The sequence below is a fragment of the Podarcis raffonei genome, chromosome 1 (assembly GCF_027172205.1).
Source record: "Podarcis raffonei isolate rPodRaf1 chromosome 1, rPodRaf1.pri, whole genome shotgun sequence".
NCBI lineage: Eukaryota > Metazoa > Chordata > Lepidosauria > Squamata > Lacertidae > Podarcis > Podarcis raffonei.
This window is the reverse complement of record NC_070602.1, coordinates 46,340,465-46,351,219: the sequence shown is the minus strand read 5'-3', so window position 1 is coordinate 46,351,219 and position 10,755 is coordinate 46,340,465. Positions and strand designations below refer to the sequence as shown.

Below are 10,755 nucleotides of genomic sequence, written 5' to 3'. Positions count from 1 at the left end.
TGGCTGGTTGGGGGGGCATCTAGAGAAGACTTGCAGGGTAGGGTGAAGGAGGAGAGGAAACAGAAGTCCCATTCTTATGTTGTGAAGCTACAATTGTAGGTCAATTTCTGCATGTTGACCAAAATGGGAATGTAACCAAATATTGTGGATTTTAGCCACAAGACTTTTTGTAGAATAGCAGACTGATTGCCAATCTGGTCTCCTTCCCTCCCCTGGATCCTGTGTAGGTGGCCAGCATGATGTTGTTCAGATGAGAAGCTTACAGAGCAAAACATCAGTGATTCATGAGATGCACAGGATATAAACAGAACCAGAAGAAGAGAATGCTGCTTTGGTCATCTCAAGTGGATGCTTCAAAAGCATTGCTGAAGCCAACAAACTCAGTATATGGGGCAAGATTCTACAGCAGCCAGAGGTGCCAACTTCTAAAAAAAGATTGTGGGCACCTGACACGATGGACTGATGTCACACGCTCAATGTTGTGAGGAGCCAGGGGGTGGAGCTGAATGTGGTCCCAGTGGTCAGTGGCCCCCATCTTCCCCCTGTGCCGCACAAGAGAAAGACGGGGAAAACTGCCCCTGGCCAGTGGTGGTGACAGTGGCAGGAGGAACCACTGGCCACTGAAGCCACACCATGCCTGGCTCCACATTTGCCCTCCTCCACCCTCTGAACAATGGTGGGGCCCAGCCCCCTCAAGAAAACATTGGGGGGAGACAAAGTGCTTATGACAGCAACTACTTCATGCACATGTCTGTGTGCAAATGAACCAATTTAAGGTGGTTTGGTGGAGTTACTAAGATTAGTTGGTTTAAACGCAAGTACAGTGGTTTAAGTGGTTTGTGCTTGTCACTTGAGAGGCAATTTGCTTTGAAGTGGATGGTATCCACTGATGCCAACATATTAATAACTGCAACACAATGTGCAATCAATGTTTCCAATTAATGAGACTTGGCAGCTTTTCCTATTTCCAGTGACTCAAACCATGATGCTTGATAAGTTTTAATCTTTTCAATATTGCAATTTAAATAAAAGTCTGAAAATCTATAAGGCCTTGCTGGAAACTTTCAATCACTTCCTTTGTTTGGTTTTCAAATGACTCAGTACTTCCTTCCATATGTATATCACACGCTGGCATCCAGTCTGATTTATATTTTGTATGAGTCCACCGGAGATTAAAATTCAAAAGTAAATAGCATGTTGATAGGAGAGAGGAGAAAGAAAGAATATTTGTGACTATGCTATTGCAAGAAGCAAACACTATAATTCACTGGCTTGTTAAGCCTTAAGGGAAGGCTGGAAAACAAGAAGCCAATATGCTGTGGGCAGAGCTCAGCATGGAGAGGGAAACAAAAAATAGAAAGTACATGTTTGCCTTAAACGTAATTGATTTTATGTTAAAAATACTGAATTCTATGGTATCTTGGAAAAATTCCAAACTCTCTAATTACAGTGTGGGGAAGATGGCAGGTTTGGGAGAGAAGAGTTATGTGGATTCATGTAGGCATCACTGCACCTTTTTATGTATGGCATGTGTTTTCAAAGGTACCCTCATTGTTTTTCTAACTTTTTAATTAAGGGCATAAAAGCAAAGCAAAACAGGATTTTGGATATAGTGTGATGAGAGCATATTTGTGGCTATGCAGAGGGAATTAACCTGGCCAATTAAACACCATTAATACATGGGTCGTGGCTGGGGAAATTTCCAGCAAGAAAGATACAGTCCTGAGCTGCTTGAGTCTAACGTTACCCTGGATTTCTTCATCTCTGATGTGTCACCTTGGATTCCCATCACAGCAAGCAACAATAGGAGTGAACTTTACTTTCCTGAGACCACATAATGAGTTTACCAGTGCTTGGCTATGTTTTTCAATGGCGGGACACCAGGAGAAGTGATAATAAAAGAGTGACTCTGAGTATGTGTACAATGGATTCCTTTTGCTAATAAGTAACTACAACCAGGTCTCACACATTCTGAATTACAGAAAAGAGGTGGAGGGTATGCTTTCTGGGGATGTTTGACACATACCACACCCCTCTGTTATTTAGGAAATGAAGCCCTGGAGTTCTCTCATTTTGCAAATAGCAGAGGAAGGGGAGTGTTCAGTTGGAATCATTGTGAGGTGCCTTAGACCTAGTGAAACTGTAAGATCCTCAGAAATAGAGAAGAACAGCACTTTTATTAGCTGTAAAACATGTGAATCCCTACTCTCTTAATCCCTTAGTATTCATGCAACATGAACTGGGCTTTGCAAGCTGATGGAGTTATGAAGTGGGAACTGACTATTTCTGAGAATGCTCAGAGCACTCTCACTTCTCAAAGGGAATATAAAGGAAATATAAAGGAAAACAAAGCTAACTAAGCTTCTATTGCTCCAGGTTACCAAGCATGGGAAACTGGAGAAAACCCTCCCCCAAATGATTTCTGGAAGCATTAGCAGAATATCTAATGGTAACATACATGATAGGTCGATAAGATCTGTCAGTGGAATGGACAAATACTGCAGTTCCTAAGTTCTGCAATTACCAGATTTCACTTGTTTTGGAAAGTTCTCCTGCCGTACCTTTTAGGTAATAGAATATTCCACAGTTTGGTTGGTGCAGTATTGTCTTTTGCTACTAATCTCATACATGACAATTCTTGGCCTCTTTCTATTTACTGTGCTTTTCTCACCTTTTCCTGAATTTGGATTTGATATCCCGCCTTTCACTCCCTTTAAGGAGTCTCAAAGCGGCTAACATTCTCCTTTCCCTTCCTCCCCCACAACAAACACTCTGTGAGTTGAGTGGGGCTGAGAGACTTCAGAGAAGTGTGACTAGCCCAAGGTCACCCAGCAGCTGCATGTGGAGGAGCGGAGATGCGAACCCAGTTCACCAGATTATGAGACTATCGCTCTTAACCACTACACCACACTGGCTCTCAAACCTGTCTTTATGCTTCTTTATGCCCACATACAACCTTTCTGTAGAATGTCAGGTGTATATATTTCCTCATGTCTGTGGATTTTTGTCCTTCAGTGTTTCATTTGTGTGTGCATGGTTGTTTCAACATTAAAAATAACTTATGTAGCATTTCTCTATATACAAAACCCTGTACCATGTTTCTTTATCTTCAAAGCAACACTATGTTAGGAGAGCACTGGTAACAGGTATGTGTCAGCATTTTATTGAGGCTATTTTATTTGTAAGTTGCTAGAACAAGAGCTGTGTGCCTTACTTTGGGAACTGACCTTAATGAAGTGGAACACAATAACTTAAGTTGTGCTTCCTTTAATAGGCCATGTCTGCATTGCAGTAAACTTGTCTGTCTGATGTGGTGTTCAGTTGGATTGCTTACACTGCATTTGAGCAGGCTGTCTGCTTTTCTAGTGTGTCCACTAATTCTACTATTTCACATATATCTGGTGCCAGGAGTGGACTAGACCCTGCATATCAGAAAGAGATAGGCAAGACAGGGTCAAGAAGGAAAAAGTGAGATAGGGCATGCATCTTATAACCAGGTGTACTCTACTCCTAAAGTTCTTCTTAAGCATCTTATACAAAAACTTTCCTTGGAAGTAAGTGCTATTGAAATTAATGAGACTTATTGGAAATGAACGTTGCTAGGATTGAACCATAGACCATTCACATCACATGACCAGATTCAGGGACACCTTTTTTTTAAACCAGCAAAAGCACAGAAAAAGAAATATATTTGTTCAGTTTACAGGTGCACGCTGTTGTTTTTGTGCAATAAATATGCACCCCCCCTTTGCATGCACCAACAGCCTATAATCCCTCAAACTGCCTGTCAGGGATATCATGGTTTTCCAAGTCATTGTGCACTATTTTTTTACCTGTGAAAATATGGTGCTTCCCACACAGAAAGCATTCAGTGCTATTCAGATTGCTGTGTAGGATGTGGTTGCTTGAGTGCCACAGTTTAATATAGTGGTGAGCCACAAGTTTCCCCTCACTCTGCAGCATTTGTTGCATTTTAGTTTAAAATAACTCTTTAGTGACTGTACGGATCCAAACACATCTACTTAAACAGCACCCTGGTTACTTCTCATGCCCCCCCAAATGCATGGATTGTGAAGTACAAGGAGGCCCAGGTACAAATCCCCCCTCTGCCATGAAGCTTGCTGCAAAGCCTGGGCGAGTCACTCACTCTCAACCTAAACTACATCACAGGGTTGTTGTGAAGATAAAAAGGAGGAGCTTGTGTGCTACCTCAAGGTCCCCTTCTTGAAAGGAAGAATGTATTCTCATATTTTTTAAATAATAAAATTTGCATTTATTTACTTTGAAGTAAGTCCCACTAGGTCTGTGGCGTCTGTTCCTGTGACATTGGAGCTTTATGTCTGTGTCTGCTGGTTGCTGCCGAATTCAATCAAATTGAATTTTACGCAGTTATTTGGGAGCAAGCCCTACAAATAGCAGCAAGACTTGCAGTGTGCATAGCACTGGGTTGTTGATCGCTAATCTGTGTGATGCTAAAGTACCCACCCGCTGTGTGTTCGTGCATGGCTTGATGGAAAAAGCCACTGCTTTGCACGGAAGTCGCTACACAGGAAGGCTTCTGCACTTTTTTTTTTTTGGCGCAATAAGTTCCCAAGGACAGTCTCCACGCTGGATTTATGTCGGAAAAATTACGGGCGAGAATTTAGCAGCCGCATTAGGTATTATCAGTTGGTTGGCTGCATAGCCGCGAACCGGGAAGAAGCTGCTGGGGGCGCCTTTCCCCCGGTTTCGTCCGTCGAGCCACTGCTGCAACTGCAAGGGCGCGGAGCGTGCCTCGACTTTCAGAGCCGCTGCGGAGGACAGGCTACCGCAGCGACAACACCCTCCGGAGCCGAGCTCCCTTTCTCCCTTTCCTTTGCCTGGGCTCGCAAGGCTTCGCGGTCCATCGCTAGGCCCGGCGCTTGGCAGTTGCCATAGTAACTGCCGCGGCTGCTCGGGTCCCCCTCTTTGGCGCGGCGCGCGGCGATGGCCGCAGCCACGCGGCTTCTCGCGAGAGTTGGACTGCTAAGCAGGCGGAGCGAGGCAAGCTTGCTGGGTGAGCTCATCCCGGGCGCTGGAGAGGGAGCGAGCAGCGGCTCACGCAGAAGCAGCAGCAACTTTGTTGGGTGAGTTCTGGGGAGGGAAGCAGGGAGGCAGGTAGCTGAGCGGGGCTGGGCTGGGCAGCGGGGGGGGGGTACGGCTTCAGACCCCCCCACTTCCCCCCCACCCCACCTTCCTCTGCTGCCCCCGAGTGCGGCTGAACCTGACGAGACGCGCGCGCTCGCGCACCCACAAATATGCATGCACACATACATATTTCTAGTCTCCTCCGCATACTGACGGGGCAGCGGCGACACACAAACCAGGACCTCCCCCCGTCCTCCAACCCAAGCCCCCCCCCAAATGACTCTGGTAGTCGCAGCGGGAGGGAGCTGAAAACCTGAATGAAACGGGTGGAGGCAACACGCCCCCTCTTTCCCCTCTAATCCCACTTCTCCGAAAACCTCTGCTCGCCTTTCCCCTTCCCTTTGACTCCCGAGACCTTGAGTTTTCTGTGCTATTGATTCCCACCCCACACCTTGCCAAAGTCCTGCTGCTGCATGATGGTCGCCCCCTCTGTCCCCCAATTCATTAAACCGGGAGCCTCTCCTCCTCCCCACTTCGATTCACTGGAGAGAGAAAGACTCTCTTTTCAGCGCCCCCTGCCCAAATATTTCCTATATCCCCGAGAAATGAGCTGCACGGAAAGTCTGCGAGCTTCGCCTGCAACTGACCAGCGAGATTCGGAGCTGGCTTGCTCACCCTGCCCCCAGTTTAAACAAGGAAAAAAGAAGCAGCGGTATTCACTTGGCTTTCCCTCTCCCCCCCCCGCCCCGCCTTCTGGTACTCATTGGATTCATCTCTTTTCCACCCCCACCCCCCCAAAAAAAGAGTGCGGGAGGGAGAAGAGGACTCGTATTTCTCCCCAAACCTCTTGACCAAGTTGATTATTTTTCCTGTGGGTAGAACCGACAGGCGGTTGCTGTGGAAAGGTTTTCTTCCTCTGTGTTCCCCCATCCTTTTTTTGGGTGGTTGGGGGAATGGGTCAAAAGAGTCAGCAGTTTTAGTTGTCAGCTTTGCTGTAGTTATTTTCTTCTGAACCAGTTTGGACACTGTGATAATTATTAGCTAATTCAAAGGTAATGCCGTTGGGGATAATCTGAATGTTTATAGTGTGGGAAAGGGAGTGGAAGAATGAAAGGTAGTTTCTTTCCCGGTAGTTCAGATAAGTGAATAGGGAATGCTTTAAAACTGGATCTTGTAGAACAGGTAGCTTTGAACAGGTTTGTTTTTAAAATAAAAATAGGCACACTTTTCAATTGTCTCCCAAGGCGTATGGTTGCCAACAAGATGGATTATAAGTGAAGTAAAACTACATTTTATTTTATGTTCTAAATTTTATATTTTTAGTAACAGTTCTGCCACATAGTATGGTTTTAAAATTAATGTATGCATATCTATTGGATAATCATGGATTATGTTTATTGCTGAGGAGTGCACTTGTCTGCATTTAGGGGGGGGAATAGAACAGAAAATGCTTTTAGTAGGAAATTCTCCTTGTCTAACCTTGACTGCTGCTGTTCATTTTTTCCTGCTACAAATCCAGACTTTTTTTTCTGAATTCATTTTGTCCAGGATGATTTAAAAAGCTGACTACTGATTCTTGGGTTTTTGGTGATTCTGCTAAGTGTGGGTCCTTGCAGTGTTACAATTTTCCTTTAGAGGTGTCAGGTTTCATTAGATTCCCAGTTTGTCTGTCTGGATGAATGAAGATTGGTCCTTCCTCTTTAAATTTTGCCTTTCATGATGAAACTGACCTGGAACCTCCTCTTTTCCACTGCTGTGCACATTGCATGTGGTACATGTTTACTTTTATGGATTTAAATTGTAAACAAGCTTCATAAAGGATTTTCTTTTGGTGCTTCTTGTTGGTTGTGCAATAGGTGTCTCCAATTTCATATAGAGTTGAGAGTATAGCAGTTTATTTTTGAGCAGTGCAGTTCAACAGTACAGCTCCTTGTTCTGCCTTTGAGGCATAAGGGAAAGTGGAATCTTAAGTTTCTGACAATAGTATTTATTGCAAAAGGTTTTCATTGCATTTATATTTCACTACCTCCATTTCCTAAGTTGTCCTTCTGGCTAACTGTCCAGAGGTTAACCAGGTCCAACTTTACTATATTTTTAAAGTATTTTGAAGAAACGAGTACAGTGATGGTCAACCAGCAAGAGCCTTGTGCACACACTATTCTGTTTGAGGAGTCTTTCTTTTCCCTCTGCATAGTAAATGATCACCTGTTGGGGGAAGGAAGCAGTTGAAGAATATCCAGGAATCACTTTTCCTGATCATTTGTTCGTTGTGTACAAGGTGCATGAGCACTTATACATTTGTATGTGTGTTAAATATTGGTTGCCTGCAACCAGCAGCCTTAAGTTTTCAGTTACTCATCAAATTGTGCTTGCCTGAACATGTCTGTTCTTATACCCAATTGTGTTTTGCTGTGTTTATAGTTTGCCTTCTTGTTTTAACCAGTTTTTGCATAATGCAGTATAATGCCATTTAGATAGTATTCAAATTTTTGTTAAAGCATCTTGTCTCTTATGCTGCCTTTGAGAGTAAACTCCTTCAAGTCAGCTTACAATAGAGGTATCAATATGCAGTTGGGTTTACTTTGGGTCAGTTTACCTAAGCGGGTGAACAAAGTACTAAGTAGGTAATAGCTGTATCTTTTGTTTGAAATGTTGGTGATATTGGTGGTTCAATGAATATTACTTCTGTGGTAGTGTTAGGTTTGAGCTTGGTATGTAGACATTTGTACTAGCAGTTGTAGATTTGAATTTGTATTAAAGAAATATACTCTAGTATGAATTGAAATAGAATATTTATACCAGCCCTGTACACAGCTCTGCATATGTGGAAATATACTTTTTTTTGACAATTTCAAGCCTACCCTCCGAACTTGGATTCAGAGTTCTGGGGAAGAGCAGGGTTGCAGAATCTCTTACATAGGACCCAGAGTGGATTGGTGAACCTGTGGCCCTCTAGATACTGTTGGGGCTGCAACTCCCATCAACTCCAGACAGCATGGCAGATTGTCAGAGATTATGTAAATTTTAGTGTGAAAACATGTGGAGGGCTACAGGTTCCCATCCCTTCCCTAGATAGAATATAGTTGAGTATGATTGGACCTCCCACGTAATGGTGAAATGTATTATAGTGATATACTAGAACATTTATTTAAAATGTTTAGTTAAAGCAAGACAGTTACTTAAAAACAACAACCCCACTTTCAAACAGTTTATGAACCTACTTTGTATCTGATGTATACCACTAATATCTTAACTAGATTGTATCAAGTATAATTATTATTTTTATTTTGAAACATGATGGATCTTATTTTTATTTATTCTCTTCTTACTATGCCTGATTATTCTGTATGTTCAACTAGGGTTTCATTTTTTTTGTACAGTACATGGAGAAGGACAAATTGAAAAGCTGGAAGACAGCCATTGTTTTAGACAACCTACAAACTCTGAAAGAGGGAGAGAGAGAGGATTGTGTCCCCCTTGAATTTCTTTTGTATCCATCCTCATTTATACAACCATAGTATGTCTCTTCAATGAGAGAAAGGGGCACAGATTTCTCCATAGCAGTAGTATAGGCTTTACACCAAGGGACTTGCTGCTTAGTATTCACTGCTTACAGAACATTCAGGATACCCCACTGAGATGCAGAAAAAGCTCCAGTGTTGCTTAAAAAAATGTAAATCCTGCAGGTTGATCGCTTGTCTAACAACTATTTTCTTACCACCACCTCTAAACTATTTCTAGTGAAAGTTGGGATTACTTTTGGTATGTCAGCAAAGTACTTTTTGGGTGTTAGCTATTGCAGCATGCCCCTGTTTATAGAAGCATCTATCACTTAACTCCAAGTATATACTTGGATGTACTGAATTTTTCAAATATATAACTGGTGATTCATACCTTGGGTTTTCCCCCTATTAACATCATTTCAGAAGTTTTATTTTTAATTCTTCAGAAATTTGGTATGTAGTTTTGTAGTGTTTTTGTAAATGTGTGTGTATGCTGGATTTCTTTTGATAGCATGCTACTGTCAACTAGGGGGAAATGCCATGCTCCTTTGTATCTTAGGTAGGGGGAGATTCTATCACAGGGTTTGTTGGCTAATTTTCTATATAGATAGTCCAGTCTGTCATTTTTAAATCAGTTGAATTAATTCAATTTGAAAGGAACCTGAATGTGATGTTCCATGGCTCTTGGTAGATCTGGATATATTTTTTCTTTTAAGAAGGGTAATTGTGTGTTAAATATCATCTTATAATCAGATGAAAATGTGCTGGATTGTTCTTAGTTTCATGTTTCCAGGGAGATATGACTCAGTGACTTTGCTTCCCAAGAATCTCTGTTAACGTAAGATTCCCCCGTTGATACATATTTATAAATTGTTGGCTTCATTTTGATTCTTATTTGAGATATAAAGCTGCTTTTTAAAAAGTAACTCCTTAGCGAATTGAACACCTGCAAGTGATAAAAAATAAACTTGGTGATGATTGTTCATACTGTTAAGTAATTATTTCAATAGCTATTTATTAGTACTAATTATGGGATCTTCTAGGTTGCTCTTATGATTTTAGTTCTCTACAATTGCATCATGGAATTAACTTTCTTCACTATTGTTGGTACTCATTTATTAATTTTCACAGATATTAAACAATAAAATAAAGATGCAAAAATCAAACCACAATCTAACATTTGAACTTCTAATAAGGAATCCTACTATTTTACAAACTTTCTTTTGAGGTTCTTTAAACCTCAAGACTTCCTTCCACCCCCTTCTACTGATTCTTTACATCTTCTCTGCATTTTGTTTCCATTTTTATCCAATTGTTACTCCTTAACATTTTCTAGTTCCTTACTGCTTACAAGTACTCATTAGTTTTTCACAGCAAAGGTTTATGTAATGGTGAATCTTGTAAACATCTCGTGTAACCCTGGAGCTTCCCAAATCACCTATTCAGTGTTACGTCCCTGGAATTAGATGGTGGAAAAGAAAGATAGAGCTGTGTTTCATCCACATATTAATGCTACCTCTGCTCAAACCATCAGTTGATTTCTCTCTGTGGTTTTACATACCTGTTGAAAAGCATGAGAACAAAGACAGAACTTTAGGGCTAGATGCCCAATTAACCCTAAATATCAATGGCCAAGGGATGGAACAAAGGTCTCCCAGCACCATATTCTGGGTTTTTAACCCCAGAAAGGGACCATAGCCATTTTCACACTGTGCCTCCAAGTCTCATCCTAGAGAGTCGCACCAGAAAGGTTATTATGGTCAATGGCATCAGAAGCTGTAAAAGGTCCAGAAGAATCAGTAGACTCACCCTCACTCAGTCAAATTTCATGGCATAAGTTATCTAATCCAAAATTCATTGGTTCAGGTTATAGCGGGGGGGGGGGATTGAGCAAACAGATTCTAACAAACAAGCTAAAATAATAGAAAAAGCATACTAAAACACATGCAAAAGAACACATGAAGTAGAAAACATACATGCACACGTGGCATGTATCTCAGGTTGCAAGGCTTTCCTGATCTGGAAAACTATTACTGCAAATTTAGCTGAATTCAACATGACAGGCACAGGCAGTTGGTGTGATGGCATTTTGATTCCTTCACAAATGCTGGAGAAAATGTGGTTTGGTTTCCATTTCAAAACAAGT

At 41.8% G+C, this 10,755-nt stretch overlaps 1 protein-coding gene across 8 annotated transcripts in view; it reads left to right on the top strand.

Annotated features, from left to right (window-relative positions):
- Positions 1 to 4,991: 4,991 nt before the first annotated feature.
- Positions 4,992 to 10,755, top strand: part of SIPA1L1 (signal induced proliferation associated 1 like 1) — a 145,031-nt gene continuing 139,267 nt past the window's right edge. For 6 of the 8 annotated variants that reach the window (XM_053384504.1, XM_053384539.1, XM_053384524.1 and 3 more), the window contains exon 1: positions 4,992 to 5,105. The gene's annotated coding sequence lies outside the window, so the exon portion shown is untranslated. Of the gene's footprint in view, positions 5,106 to 5,983; positions 6,159 to 10,755 lie in introns of those variants that run through there. The other 2 variants (XM_053384514.1, XM_053384493.1) reach the window with 2 other exon arrangements.